At 35.5% G+C, this 16,146-nt stretch overlaps 1 long non-coding RNA gene across 1 annotated transcript in view; it reads left to right on the plus strand.

Annotated features, from left to right (window-relative positions):
* Positions 1 to 16,146, plus strand: part of LOC144381116 (uncharacterized) — a 168,222-nt gene that overhangs the window by 50,637 nt on the left and 101,439 nt on the right. Inside the window, exon 2 of the long non-coding RNA XR_013445721.1 lies at positions 5,937 to 5,961. This is a non-coding gene — a long non-coding RNA (uncharacterized LOC144381116). The remainder of the gene's footprint in view (positions 1 to 5,936; positions 5,962 to 16,146) is intronic.

Here is a 16,146-nt window from a genome sequence, read left to right on the forward strand (position 1 = left end):
CAATTTAAAGCATTTCAGAAAATGAGACAGATTATGTGACAAAATAGTGAGAAATGAGATTCACATCTGAGTTTATTTGCTTTTGAGCCATGCAGTTTTATAAAGGGACTCAATCTCTCTGTATCTCATATCATTTATAAAATGAGGATGAGCATAGTCCTATTTCATATGGGCTATTGTGGGGATTAAGTAAGTAAAATCATTGAAATAAAGGACTAGTATTATGCCTGGGCATGGTAGATGTCCAATAAGTATCAGCACCTCTTTTCCCTCAGAAATGTGGGGATATTTTAGATTCTCCTACTAAAAACATGAAGCTAAGCAATCTTACAAAAGTTTTATAATATTTAGCATCTTTTAGTAAGATGTTAAAGCAATTGTATGAAAGTTTTTATTAACAGAAATGTTAATAAGGCCAATGTACTGATTCATGACAATACTACCTTTTTAGCATCTACTGAGATGTGTTTTAAAAAAGTGAGAGATATAGAATTTCCTACAGACCTAATTTTCTCTGGCCAAGCCTCACTGTAAGGGTTTGGTGTGGGCTGGATAAGGGAAAAACCATCACTGAAGATCTCTGCCAAGAGACTCTGAGCACAGGGGCCAAATCTTTGTTCTAACGAGCTCCCCAGGTGATCATTATGTACGCTAAGGTGTGACATGCACTGGTCTCAGAATAATAATTTTTCTGAGCCCTGAAGTAGCTCCTTTTTTGTTTTGTTTTGTTTTTTTGTTTTTTGTTTTTTGTTTTTTTACGATAGAGAGCTACTTAGTGAGTTGAGCTCAGTCATTGAAAAGGCAGCATACTCTTCTCTTTTTTTCCTTAGGGCAAATGGTGTAATTATAAATAACAGACCACTGGAAAGAGAGTTTTTTCAGTACTTGGATGGATCACTGAGAACCTCATCTTACCTTTTTTCTCAGCTTCCCAGAGTAGTCCCCTTGTGCAGCTGGGGAGGAAGGTATAGGGAGAACTGAGCTAAGTCACAAAACTGATTTGCACCATAAACTAGAGACTGAAACTAGGCTGAGTTTAAATCAAAATGAACTAGAGTTAAAGACAAGAGTTTTTGAGATTAATGTAAGCTGAGGATTCTTGCCTTGTCTTCGTTTCTAGCAAGAAGGAACCTTTCTTACATAATTGATGGATAGGCTTCATGACTTGCAGACTTCTATTTTTTAACTGTTGGTTTAGCTGTTACTATTTTACCAATTCATAGATCCATTCTCATGCCATTAATAATGCCAGAGAGCAGCTGTGTTAAAGCTGAGGCTGTCTCCCAAATTTACCAGCCTTTGAGGTCACCATCTATAAGTAGTTCAAAGGAATTCTGCTCCCTTGAAGGTCTGATGTTTCCCCCACCTGTTATACTCTTAGGGCAGTTTCCAACTTCATTTGCTAATATAATCCTTCTGCATTTATTTCTCTAGTTGTTCTGTTTTTCCAATGAATATTGCCATTCTTTTTTCTTTGTAATATTCATCTAGCTTACCCTCTCTGATTAAAATGTCTTTCTACGTGCACCTGGGTGGCTCAGTTAGTTAAGCGTCTGCCTTAAGCTTAGGTCATGATCCCGGGGTCCTGGGATTAAGCCCAACGTTGGACTCCCTGCATATCAGGGAGTCTGCTTCTCTCTCTCTCTCTGTCCCCCCCCATCCCTCCCACTCATGCTCGCTCTCTCAAATACATACATACATACATACATACATAAATAACATCCATCCTTTAAAAAAATAAAATGTCTTCCTAGAATCAGATCACACACTCCTCTAATTTTTGTAATTCTCATCTAATGGTTCAACCAGTGAGCTGCTCCTGCCTTATAAAAATCAGCTTTGGAGGCTTCCTCTTGAGTGTATCAGCAACTTCTCCAGCTGTTCTGGCATATTTCCACCTACAGATAAGTTCTCCATTGTCAGTATTTTAAGATTTCCAAGTTAAGTCCCTTATGAGGGAAGGCATAAAATAGAAAAAGAGAGCTAGAAACAATATGAACACACAAGAACAAACAAGTGAGTACTTTTGATGTTGCATCAAATATGGTACCAATGCCCTGATCTGGTGTTCATGAGTTTGATATCAATTTTGACATTTTGATGTTCTAAATCAAAGATATGGTTAAAGATCACAGTTACTATGGAGACCTCAAAAAGAATGGCTGACCTTCAATGAGTTCTTTGTAGCATCAATGAAAGACACATGAAAAAGAAAGGCATTTAAGATGCCCAATATTTCATTGAGAATTTCTTTTTACTAAGAATTCATGATGTCCAGGTCTATACTCTCTTGTGCCTGATATAAATAGTTTCTTAATATTAAAGGCAATTTAATACTAAAGAATTCCTAATATTATCACTTTTTTTTTGTCTGTTCCCCAAGCATTCCAGGGTTTTATTTATTATTTGGTTGTCAATTTGACCCAATTTGTAAAAGCAATCAGTCAGTGATATCAGGGGCACAGAAAAACTGAACTAATTCTGTTTACTTAACCAGCCCAATTTAGGCTTTATAGCATTTTAAACTAGGGAGAAATGTTATTCGTTGTAAGTTGGGTTTCAAACAGGAGAGCACTGCCATTGGCTATTGCCTCTTGCAAACTATGAATGCTTATCTAGAAGAGAGACACATAAGTGAAGGGTAGAAACTCAAAATGATGAAATGGAAAGCTTAGAGAATAAGTGGTACAATCTGCAAGCAAAGTTCTAGCACTCTTCCTTTGCCCGTTCAGAAATTGATGTTTCCGATTCATTCACCTTACTGGAATAGGAACTTCCTACTTTAATGTACACATTCTTTGAGGGAAGGCTGGTTCCTCCTAACCATTAAACTTTCAGGAAAAAAAGTCTTCTACAGAAATATGCCTGCCATCTTTTTCGCTTTCCTCCCCACTATGCACATAGGTCTTGATGAATATAGACAACACACACACACACACACACACACACACACACACTTGTTTTCTACTGATGCATAACAAATTACTACAAACATAGCACCTTAAATAACATAGCACGTATTTATCAACTCACAGTTTCTGTGGGACAGGATTCTGGGCGTGGCTTAGTTTGCTTTTCTTCTCTGGCTCTCATATGGCTTCAATCCACGTGTCAGCCGGGCTGGGTTCTCATCTGGAAAGTCATCTGGGGAGGAATCTACTTCCAAGCTCATTCAGGTTTGGACAGAATTCACTTTGTTGTGGCTATATGACCAAGGCCTGTAGGTCCTGTGGGCTGTCTGCACTTCCTTGCCACCTGGGCCTCTCCATAGGTGGCTCACACAGGCACTGTTTGCTTCTTTAAGACAGACAGGAGAGAGAGTGGAGCATTTCAGAATACCCTGGGCTCTAGTGTTAAAAAAAACTTACTGAGAGATGATCGTTTGGGAGCAGGCCACATCCAGGAGGAAGAGCTTTACTTGGGGTTTTCTTGCAGCCAGTATAAAACCAGGAATTGTAAAGACTCCCTGTACATTTCTCTGCATCATTTGCCTGTGTATTCTGGGACTCAAAGAAGGACCTGCATAATTTATTGTATGTAAACTTCAGTTCAAGGCCTTATATTTATTAATACTTTACTTCCTGAGAGCTCCCTGGGATTTCCAACTTGTGACATATATAAAGGTATATACCAGCTCCCTTCTATTCTCCTCTACTACTCAACCTCTACCCTCACCCCCAGGTAATTTCATTCATTTCAGGGGCCTCAGAGCCTATCTGTTATGCCAGTGATTCCCAGAACTATCTATGTAAAGGCCAAACTTCTCTTTCCATATTCAGTCCTACATCATAATGACCTCCAAATTTTACTTAGATGTATTATAGGTAACTGAATCTAAACAGTTCAAAACTTAATTCATCACCATTCTTCCCCCTCACTTGTTCACACCCCACTCACCTGATCCTCTTCCTGTCATTAAAAGCAACACCATCCACTCAGTGGTTCAATTCACCAGCATAGGACTCCTTTGCTCTGTTCTCTCCCTTACCATTTACAAGTTAACAAATACTGGCAATTCAACTTCAGCTTCATTTAAAATTTTAATGATGAATGTTGTATATTTGTAGCACAGATATATAAAGCATAATCATAAAATTAAACCCATAAACCCATCACTCAAATTTAAAAAGTCACTATTACTTTCTGTTGAATTTTACTTTGTGTTTCTCTGTAGAGCATCCCAGTTCTTCCTCCCCCAGAGTTAATTACTATTCTAAATTTTGTGTTAATCATTATCTTGTTCTTCTTTATATGTATTCCCCCGACAACACATTTAGCATTGCCTGGTTTTGAACTCTATAAAAATGGTATTCTAATATAAGCTTTCTTCAACAATTTGCTTTTTTCACTCAACACTATGTCTTGAGATTTATCCATCTTATTGCTTGTAGAGGTAGTTAACTTGAAATTTGTGTAGTATAACGGTATAATATTTTGTAAATATATAACAGATTATACATTTACTTAATGGTGGTCATTTGTGTTTTAATTTTTCTTTTATTATTACAATGCTACTATGAAATTATACATATCCTCAATTTACATGATGTGAAAAAGAGCCTTAATTTATGGATTGTAGTACTTGCATATTTCCAGCTTTACAAGTTAATGCTGTTATTTTCCAGTGTATAGATTAAAAATTTAAACTCCCTCTTGCAGTGTTTAAGATAAGTTCTTATTGCTCCATATCCTGACCAACATTTGATTTTTCAAGACATATATTTTTATCAGTATGGTGGGTATGATGTGAATTTTTCTGAAATGTAATGTAGGTGGATATACTTTTATTTGTTGTTGGCCATTTGTTTCCTGTGAAATATATGTGTATATATTTTTCCCCATTTTTCTATTAGGTTGTTTGTCATTTCTTAGTGAGTATTATAGACATTATTTTCCAATTATGAATATGCAGATTTTATTCTCCCAATTGGTGGCTTTTTCTTATTTATTTGTAATCAACCGAAGAGCTCTTTTGATCAATAGTTCTTATTTTTAATGTAAATTAGGTAATTCTAATTTTTTTTATATTAAGTGATTTTGTGTCTCATTTAAGAAATTCATTTACACTGCCAAAGTCATAGAGATATCCTTCAATTTCTTGTAAAAATTTAAAATACTTCTGGGACGGCTGGGTGGCTCAGTTGGTTAAGCATCTGCCTTCAGCTCAGGTCATGATCCCAGGGTCCTGGGATCGAATCCCATATCGGGCTCCTTGCTAAGTGGGGAGCCTGCTTCTTCCTCTGCCTGCCACACCCCTGCTTGTGCTCTCTCTGACAAATAAATAAAATCCTTAAAAGAATTTAAAATATTTCTTCAATATTTAAGATTTTAACCCATCTAGGATTGATTTTTGTGTATGGTGTGATGTAAGAGACAGTTTTTTTTCCTCTTTTCTCTTTCTTTCTTTCTTTCTTTCTTTTTACAGTTAGAAACAGATTATTCAGTTATCATTAATTACACAGTGTGTCAGTTTCCCCATTTTGGATCATGTTTTTATACATTGGTGGGTCTACTTCTTGGCTGTCTTTTGTTGGTATATTTTCTATTCTTGTGCCAAAATAACACTGTAAAATCTGTGGCTTCATCATAAGTCTGGATATCCAACAGAGCAAGTCCACCTTGCTTTGCTTCAAGAATGTCCTGAATATGTTTTTCTCTTTCCTGTATACATTTTTTTAATTGCCATAGCCAATGAAAAATCCTGTTGAATTTGTGTTGAAAGTATAAATATGTTTGCAGAGAATTGACATTTTCACAATACTGAATCAACATATTCTTGAACATGGTATAGTTATTACATATAATAAGTTGCTACACTTTCATTTTAATAATTGGTCTTTTGAGTTTTTCATATAGATAATCATGTCATCTATTTATGACAGTTTTGTTTCTTATTTTCTAATACCTAAGACTTATTTATTTTTCTTGTTTTACAGAGAGCTTCAGGACTTCTAGTATAAGGTAAGTGGAAGCAGTACTAATTTACCTCTATCTTACCATTTTTTTTCCTTACAGTTCTACTTTTGGCTTTGTTAATAGTCACTTCATTTTATATTTCATTAATTTCTGATCCTAACCTTATTATGCCCTTACTCCAAATTTATGTACTTTTCAGTTTTTTATGCTTTTGGTAACTTCTGAAGTTGAATACAGCTTTTTAAATTCTGAGATCAATATTAAAGTGTATAGATTTCCTTTGAGAATTTTTTTGGTTGCATCCCACAAGATTTAAATTTTTCCTTATTATTGATCAGGTCTAAATATTTTCTAATTTCTGTTATGAAATTTGCTTTGACCCATGAGTTGCTTATGCAATGTATGATTGAGACAATTTTAATGTATTTTTGGTTTTGTTGATTTCTAAATGTACTAATTTTAGCAATTTAGACATTAATTTAGTATTAAGCAATTTTGATCAGTGTGTATCAACTCTGAATTTTTCAAGACTTCGTGAAACAACATGGTCAATGTGTGCTTAAAATGAGTAAGTTTATCACAGAAGGTGGGTATACAGTTCTTTACACATACTTTACATGTTTGTGTTATTTGTTAAACAAAACCTAGTTTACTAGTGTCATTAAAATCTTTTATATCCTTACTGATTATTTCATCTTGATTTAATAATTGTTGTAAACTGTGTTGAAATATCTCATTTTGATGTCAAATTTTCACTTCATGTGAAATTTTGAAGCTATATTATTAGGTATTGGGAAGTTTGAAATTATTGCATCTTCCTGATGAATTGAAGCATTTATTATTATATTATTACCTTTTTCATTTCTAGCAATGGGATTTTTGTCTTAAAACTACTTGTATAAATTTAATATTACATAGTATTATTTTATAGATTATCCTTTTTCTTGAAGTAGCTCGTTATGAATCCATGTGGAGGTTAGTAAGGGGTGGATATAGAGGAAGGCTTTTGTCTTTTGTCCCCCACATAATACTGGCCATTACAATCTAAGCTCTAAGCTACCCAAGATCAGTAGACACACCTGGGGTAGGGGTTAATCTTCACTGCTTACTGACTTCACTGGATTCATGTCCATGCTTCATTTCTGGTCCCAGAGCATTTGCATTTCCTTTCCTACTTGAAAACTAGTTTACTTATTAAAGAAAGCATGTAGATATATAGATATACTGTATACCTACAGAAACACACATACAATTATTAAGGTATATTAAAGAGTTTTAGTCCTCATCTGTCATACTGCCAGAAATGGATGTCCTTCATTTTCAGCATCTTTTAAATGCATCCAGTTCCCACCATCTACACTGCCACTAACCTTATTCAGGTCCTCACTTGTTTTTCTGCCCCCCCCTTTTTTCCCCTTCCAACCACTTTTCCTACAGCCTGAGTATCCTTTCTGAAACACAGATCTGTCGGTGTCACTCCCTCTTGTTCTTAGCATTAAGGATGAGATTATTTAATATGTCCCAAATGGTCTTGATGACTCAGACTGTTCATTTCTCTTTATTCCTGCCTCACCTAACTCCAAAATATCTGATTCTACTACAAAAATTGCTATCTACCTTTGTGGAGGACTTTTTTTTTTTTTTTTTTTTGCTTTATAAACATTATCTTAGCTTATTCCTGCAAAGATCTTATTTAAGTACTATTTTCCCATTTTACAGGGAGAAATATAAATGCTAAGTGACTTAACCAAAGTCACACAGCTATTAATTGAAGGAATTAAGATGTCATCCTATGTCTGCCTGACTTCAAAGATGCTTATGTGAATTTATGATCCTCCTATAGTTCCTTTCTCATTTCTGGGCCGTTGTTCCTCTTCCTAAAAGACAGCTTGTCCTTCCCTCTCCATCGTGCCTTTTTCATCCTTCAGGTCTTCCTCAATCAAGTGCCCTTTTCAATGTGCCTTTTTACTCTGTCATAATATCTCAGTTTCTTTCCTCTTCTGCATTTCCCTTCAGACTCTAAACTATGTGACAGCAGAGACCAAAACTACCTTCTCAGTGGCATCTTTAGGACCATGACACATACTTTCTTTTTTTTTTAAATTTAATTTTATTATGTTATGTTAATCACCATACATTACATCATTAGTTTTTTGATGTGGTGTTCCATGTACATTGTTCATTGTTTGCGTATAACACCCAGTGCTCCGTTCAATACGTGCCCTCTTTAATACACATCACCAGGCTAACCCATCCCCCCACCCCCCTCCCCTCTAGAATGCTCGGTTTGTTTCTCAGAGTCCATAGTCTCTCATGGTTCATCTCCCCCTCTGATTCCCCCCCTTCATTTTTCGCTTCCTACTATTTTCTTCTTCTTTTTTTTTAACATATAACGTATTATTTGTTTCAGAGGTACAGGTCTGTGATTCATCAGTCTTACACAATTCACAGTGCTCACCATAGCACATACCCTCCCCAGTGTCTATCACCCAGCCACCCCATCCCTCCCACCCCCCACCACTCCAGCAACCCTCACTTTGTTTCCTGAGATTAAGAATTCCTCATATCAGTGAGATCATATGATACATGTCTTTCTCTGATTGACTTACTTCTCTTAGCATGACACATACTTTCTTAAAAAATCTCTCATGTACTGGTTCCAAAAACCCTGATGTAATTTAAGAAAAGGGATTCTGTGATAAAGCATTTTGATTTTCTTTTTTTTTTTTTTCCAAAGAGTAGTTCCCAGGTCAAAGAGATTTTGCTGTTTTTAGTGTGAAACTGCCTCCCCTGCTTGAGATTTTATAAATATAAAGGTGGGAGCTACGTATTAAGAACCCATACAGTGTATGAGCCCATGCAGTGATTGTTTAATTGCATGTTGGGCAAAATTTCCAGCATTTCTAATATTACGAAAGAAATGTGAATTCCATAAAATGAAAATCTAAGCATTATATTCTATATTCTGTATTCTATTTCTGTTATACTATTGCTTGACTAACAATTCAGATAAAAGTGGTTAATACATTTTTGGCACTTTTATGAGAAAAACATGTATTTTCATCAGAAAAAAGTACACATATTTGTAAATATCTTTTAGGTATTAATACTTGATTTGCCTTTTATTTTGAAATTTTTGTCATACTATGCATTTCTTTCCATGTGAAATATGGAATACTAGATGGAATTTGCCTTTAGAATTTAAGAAACTCTTTTCTTAAATAAAACCAGCTAAACTGGTACAACCAACTGGTAATTTTTTTTTTTTTACCTTCATTGTTTTTCTTTTTAGTGAAGTTAAGGATATATATTTTTTTCATACCCAGCAATTCACTTCTAATTATATACCATAAAAACGGCATGATTAGCTATATTAGTGTATGTATGCACAAATGCCATAGCATCTTTATTCATAATACCCCAAAACTGTAAACAATCAAAATGTGTATCAGCAGTAGAAGGGAAAAATAAATTAATGCATATTCATACAGTGGATTATTAATAGCAATTCAAATGAATGAAAGATAGATATACCTAACAAAGAAATCTTAAAAGCTAACACTGGATGAAAGAAGTCAGAAGTCACACCAAATAAATATATACTTAGGATTCCATTTATATAAAGGTCACAACAGGCAAGACTGAGTTATTATTTACTGACACAGTTTCAGGTGGTAAAACTACAAAGAAAAGCAAGGAAAATATCACCATAAATATCCAGGCAGAGTAGGAGGGAAGGCGTCGCAGTTGGGTAGGCTGTTGGGAAACTTCTATTTTGTAACCTGGTGGTGGTTACAGAGATGTTTGATTTATTATAATTCATTAAATTATGCACTTATGTTTCCTATACTATCCTTTATATCTGCATATTTCACAATAAAAGGATGACACCGCAGTAAAATTTAATTTGTTTGCTCTAGGTCTAGAGAATTACTTAAAGTTGAATTGGACTTATCAATTTCTATCAATATGTTAGTCCATACTCACTGCTCAGGAAGGAAATAACTTTATGGAGGAGAAAGAGGATGAAGTTTGTTTTGACTAAAGGAGAATCCATTTTCTTCATTAGCAACTGTATAAAATGCTAGTTTTCCATTTATGGTGATAGGTAGGGTTGAGCTAGTAAAAAAAAAAATTCCCTATGATAGTGGTCAGTTTTGCAAACTAAGGCTGTAGAGTAGAGCTTTGTTTTTATACAAAGTTAATTTGGCTAGTCATTTTAATGCCTGATATCCCTTTATTACTATTATGCTTTAAGGAAATCTGTGATTCCATAAGACATAAATAGGAAAAGTCTTGACATCCTTAGTTCATCAGCCATTCAGTGTACAGAATAAGTTATAGGAGAGTCATAACAGTGTGTGAATGATTTGGTGACAGTCCTGTACTGCTTCTTACTTTTCTGCAGGATTGAAAAACACACCTACTAATTTATTAAGGAAGTATTACTTCTTATCACTTAGGCTTTTGAAATTTAGTATTTTAGCTGTGATTCATTCAACTGTTAGAATTTAAAGAAGTGTATTGTTAGCTCCATTTAATTTTAATTATTTCCTTTATCAATCTGAATTATAACTTTCATACTCAATAATAAATGTCTTAAATGACTAGGTCACTTAATTTACCTTAGTCTGAATGAGAAGAATGTTTTTAGAAAAAAAGTTCATAGATTTGAGAAATATTTAGGAAGTTTGGAAGGAGGAGGGAAGGAGATTATACATTCAGTTTTGGACATGTAATCTCTGAGATAGTTTGGGACATTCAAGCAGAGAAGTTGAGTAGTTAATTATATAGGATTGACTGAAGTTTATCAAAAAGATAGTAGTTGAGGATTTATTCCTTGGATTAAATTCTTCCACACGGAGGTGGTAAATGAAGCTACAAGCATATAGATAGCAATTAAAGCTATAAGTTATACCATCATATATATTACATATTATATAATTACATATATTATAAATATACCTCAAGTAGAAGGTATATAATGATAAGAGCCAAGGGCTTAAGAGACAGCCCTGAAGACATAATATTTAGGAAAATGGCAGTGAAAGAGGAGTCTACAAAGAAAATGCAGAGTGTTGTATTATTGAACCAAAAAACTTGTGTTCAAAGAGGAGGAATTAGAAATATCGGTTTTACAAGTAAAATAAGGTAAGAATAGATTCAGAAATAAGACATCATTGATGACCTTAACAAGAACAGTTTCAGGAAATTCTTGGGGGTGGTTTCCTTGCAGTGGGTTAAGGAATGCTTAGAAAGTGAGGAAAGGGTAAAACAGTGACTCTAGGCCACTTTTTCAAAAAGTTTGCTTATAAAAGGGGAGATAGGACAGTATTTAAATAGTGACTTGAGGATGAGGATGTTGGTTTATTTTTAAAATTGGAGAGACTTAAGAATATTGAAACAATATTATTTGAGAAAGATCCAGTTAAAAATATAAAAATCTGAAAAAGGGAAGAAATACAGGATTTTCAAAGTACTATGACCCTTAAAAGCCCAAGATGGGTGTGTGGGGTGGGGCGAGGGGTGGGGGAGAGGGAGAAGGATTGGCCTCTCATGTATGAGTAATAACACCTCTACACCTGGGATGGAAGAGTTAGAAGCAGTGGGTGCTGATGTTCATTTTCTTGATTATGGGTTCTGTTTTCTTTGTGAAGCTGAAGGTAGAAAGGTGGCCAGCATAAAGGAGAATAGAGACAATGACTATCTCTTGAATAATGGGAAACAGAGCTAGGGAACAAGGAAGAATTGATTTAATCTTGAGGTTTTTCCACAAAGATGGTGATACAGAAGGAAAATCTGGGAAGGACTTTGAGGTGAAAAAAAGATTGAAGTAGTAGACCAGAGAGTCTAAGTCAGTTGGGAATTAGATCAGGGCTAATGGAGATACACAATTTTCAGAATTAAGGGATTAAAGGTCTTGATCAGTTTGGATAATGGAGATGACTGAATGAAACCTGGAAGGCTAAGAAATTGTTGCCAGAGAGAGAAATTTAAAATTTTAGAGATGGACTAATTCTAGGGATAACAAATTTCAAGTTTCTACATGGCAACTGATAGCCAAAAATGGAAAATGAACATTTGACCATATTTGCCTGTGCATCCCTTCATCTGCCGTATTGGTTTTACACATCTTTATCTGCAAGTATTTGTTGGTCTCTTTTGCCTTCCCCTACGATATCCAGTTATTTCCTTCTCTCTCTATTCAGAATCTACCCACCCTTCACAAGTCATGGCCAATGTCATTCAAACCTTTCCTCATTCCCTCAGCTCCTGGGATTGCATGCTGTTATGAATGTGGAATGTACGATGTGTCTCCCTCAGTGGTCTACGTGAGTTAGCACGGTATGCCACAAAAGCTGCATTTCCCACTCTCCCTGTTGTTCAGACCAATGTACCTTTGCTCATGCCTGTGCCTGTCTGGGAAGCCTGTCACCTTTTCCTTCTCTGTCTCGCTTCATCAGCTTTCTAAGTTAGGTGCCCTCTCTGTTCTCCTCGTTCCATATGCATACATCTATTTCAGCACTTACTACATTATGCTCACATTAAACTTTTTCTATCTTATTCCTTATAAGCCTGCACACTTCCTCAAACTGGTTTTTAATTTTATTTATCCCAGTGCCAAATACTATGCTTGGTACAAAACAGATGCTCAATATATGTTTATGGAGGTGAGCTGAAGTAAAGCCTTGTTCAGTCACTCAGTGGCTATGTGACCCAGATAATTTACATCCACTTTCCCAGCCCCTGTCCTCTCTGGAAAGTGCAAGGACATCTCACAGGGTTGAGGAGTTAGGTGAGATACCTAATGGAGAGGAAGCCTCCAGTCTGCTACCTAGCAGATAGAAGACCGTAGTGAAGTTTTTCACCTTAATTTTAGTCTATTTTGTGCCATCTTGTGTTTTTTAACTGATATTTAATATATGTATTGCTATTTGACATTTTTATAAGAATGTCTTAACTCATCAACTAGATAATTAGTTTCTTGAGGATAGGGATCATATAGTATATAAGCTGTGTATTTTACGTTACCTAGCATATATTATGAAAATGAATACTTATAAACAATGAATATTGAACATTACCAAACAAATGAACCACTTTCATAGATTCTGTTTGATGTCAGCTCTGAGACAGATGAGGCAGGATGATTAAATTTTTTCCCTTCAAGGACAGACAGTTATATATATCTGTATTCAGTGACACAATTAAACCAGAACCAACGACTAACTGAATGGGGATTAAAAGCATGAATTGAAGTTTGTATACCATAAGCAGAATGCTTTTTCATTCAATGACTACAAGCCAAATTGCATATAGTCTAGTCTGTATCATTTATGGTTCAGGAGAATTCTAATCCGGGCTACTCACCACACAAGCAGACAAGAACAGCTATAAGAATTGAATGACATAAGATATGCAGATGCTTATATAACACCTGAATCATTAAATCTCCTTTCTTCACGTTCATAGGAATGTTCTGGCATTATACAGACGTAGCATTCAGCTGCACATTATGCTGAAAATGAAAATAAACAAAAGCCTTGATATAGATGACATACATCAAACCGTGCTGTTTTTCCTCATATGAATGTATATAATTTTCATTAAAAATTGTATTCTCAACTCTTTAGTGATTTCTTGGTGAAGATAGCAAAGCCTATTTCATAACTGTATAGTAGAAAGATTTATAAATATCTTATTATATGGAAAGAAACTGAAGCAAGAAAAGAATGTCACAGAATAACTTAACAGTACATGTATAGAAATACACTTTTTCCTCAGTTCTAACAATTCAGAAAGAAGGCAGGTGCAACCCTAACCCATCAAGTCCGTTCCTTTATTCTGGCAAATTTATATGGTTCTGATCAGGAAGTTTTGAATAATATGCATGTCACAACCTCAGAGTGGAGAGCTGATTTGACTTGTCTATTTGTTTGTACATATTTTGAATTTTTTAAAATGACACAATACAACTTGAAAAAGAAACATTTGATTGCAGGAGTTCATATGTACTCTTTAGATGTTTTCATAAACCTTCTTCATCTATATTTTCGGCAATTTCTCTTGGACGTCTAACAAATCCTGAAATCAGTTTGCCTCTCCACTTACCCTTTCATAATGTTCGTGACACAAGCCTGTGTAATTTGACACCTTGGAACTTTAAACAGACTCAGAATCTTTTGGACCTTCTAGCCATCATCAATTCACATAGTGTGCAGTAAATCCAGCTCAAAATAAACAACACAGATGGAATCGAAGCTTATAGTACAATGTCAGCAGTATCCACAGATTGACAGAGCTAGTTAGGCTGCCAGATGCACAGAATGTTGTTCTATCTACTTGTTCTTTCTAACTGGACTTGATGGAGTACATCAGTGTCAAACTCCTTGCTGGTTTCCACACGCACACGCACAGAGACGCACCCGCATACACACGCGCATTCCTGCGCTCCGTATCAGCGGCGCCATCTGCTCTCAGCCTTACATGTGGTAGCTAACTAACTCTCCTACTGTGCCTGGGTCTCACCGACTGCTCTCCCTGGAAACAAATGACAACAGTTTTTATCTTGTGCCCTCCTTGGCATTATAAAATAAGGCTCTTCACATTTCCATACGCATATATTTTCCATGCATTTTTTAAAATTCTGTTCTCCGTTTTATTTACTGATTCCCTAGAGAATGGCAATATCTCTTTTTATATCTCCCCCAAATGGAGATTTGCCTATGGAGGTTCACATACTGAGATTGTTGCTTCTAAGATTTGCAGAAAAGCAATGTATGTAAAAGCCATGGGCCCTGGGATCATTTTGTTCTCTCCGCACTATTTTGTAGGGTGCCGCATACTGCTTGTAAAATGGGGGCGTAAAAATGTGGGGATTCAGAGGAGAAAAGACATTCATTTCTTTCCACTATCCTTCTATAAAATTACACTGGCAATAATGACCATGCTGGGAATGTTAAGATGAGGGAGTTGTACAAACATGAAATATTTTCATACACAAGTATCTTGCCTGCAGCAGAAAGTTCATGTGTTTATTCTGTTACCAAATGTAGAATTTTTGCCTTGACCTCTTTGCCATCTCATGTGAAATCTAGATGGGTAGTAAGATATAAAAAGAGCTAATAACTTTTTTTTTTTTTTTTTACTGACAAAATTCAACCGTAATGTCTTTTCAAAGCAGTACATCTATATTAACTGGAAGTAGGAAATGTTACAAGAAGGATGTATGGAATGAAGTAACAGAAAGATGACCCAGGTTTTGGCCATACCAAATATCTTTTCCTGACCCGTTTCCACGTCTGACACCTGTCTTTATGACAATCTTTCCAGAACATCTACAGAAATTATACCTACGTTCTGGTAACCAGGTAACATAATCTCCTGGAGGCTAGCTAATTGCAGCCCACGATAACCTCACATACAGTAGCTGTTAAATTTTTCATTTCTTTGAAATTATTATGGATCAGTGGAGAGGGTATTGATTTGATTCATTAACGGATTCCCAGTCTGTTCCAAGGTTAATGATTACATGTATCTCAATTACATCCTTAACAGGTTATACTGTATGATTTGTTTTAACTGCTTTGTACATTGTGTGTCTTCCTCAGCTGAAAGGCTTCTCAGCACTTCATGATTTAACAAATCTTTCTCCTCCACTTCCTAAAACAATGAACCTGCTTTGAAGGAACATATCAAGGCAGGACAAAAATAAATGATAAAAGCTTTCTGCAGAATTCTCCAAGAACCATAGCCTAACGGTTTATTCTAGTCAGGTAAATAGTCTGCAATTCATTCATGTTTAAGATGTTTATAAGTAGTATGGAACAGAGGGGTCGATCCTTTCTCTTGGTATTTTGTACCACCTTTCTTGTGTAGGAGGCACTTTCCTTTAACTTTGATCTTTTGAACATACCCATAATGCAATTTATCTTTAAAAAGCAGAAGCAAAATACATATTTTTAAAGTCACCTGTAATCCTTCCAGCAGAATCCAGACACATTGTAACTGCTCTGAGGAACCCAAAAACATTTTAAAATTTAAAATATAATATTCACGTGACACGCTTTAGAATGACAGTAAGTCAAATGACTTGTAGGTATACTTTGCACATTGGCCATGGATAGTCAGGCAGGAGGACAGAGGGACCCATTGCAGGGAATCTAGGGCAGAGAACATATCTATCAATTAGAGGACAGCAGTGATTTTGACAAGAATGAAGATAATTAT

Source organism: Halichoerus grypus, chromosome 2 (assembly GCF_964656455.1).
Source record: "Halichoerus grypus chromosome 2, mHalGry1.hap1.1, whole genome shotgun sequence".
In the NCBI taxonomy this organism is placed as follows: domain Eukaryota; kingdom Metazoa; phylum Chordata; class Mammalia; order Carnivora; family Phocidae; genus Halichoerus; species Halichoerus grypus.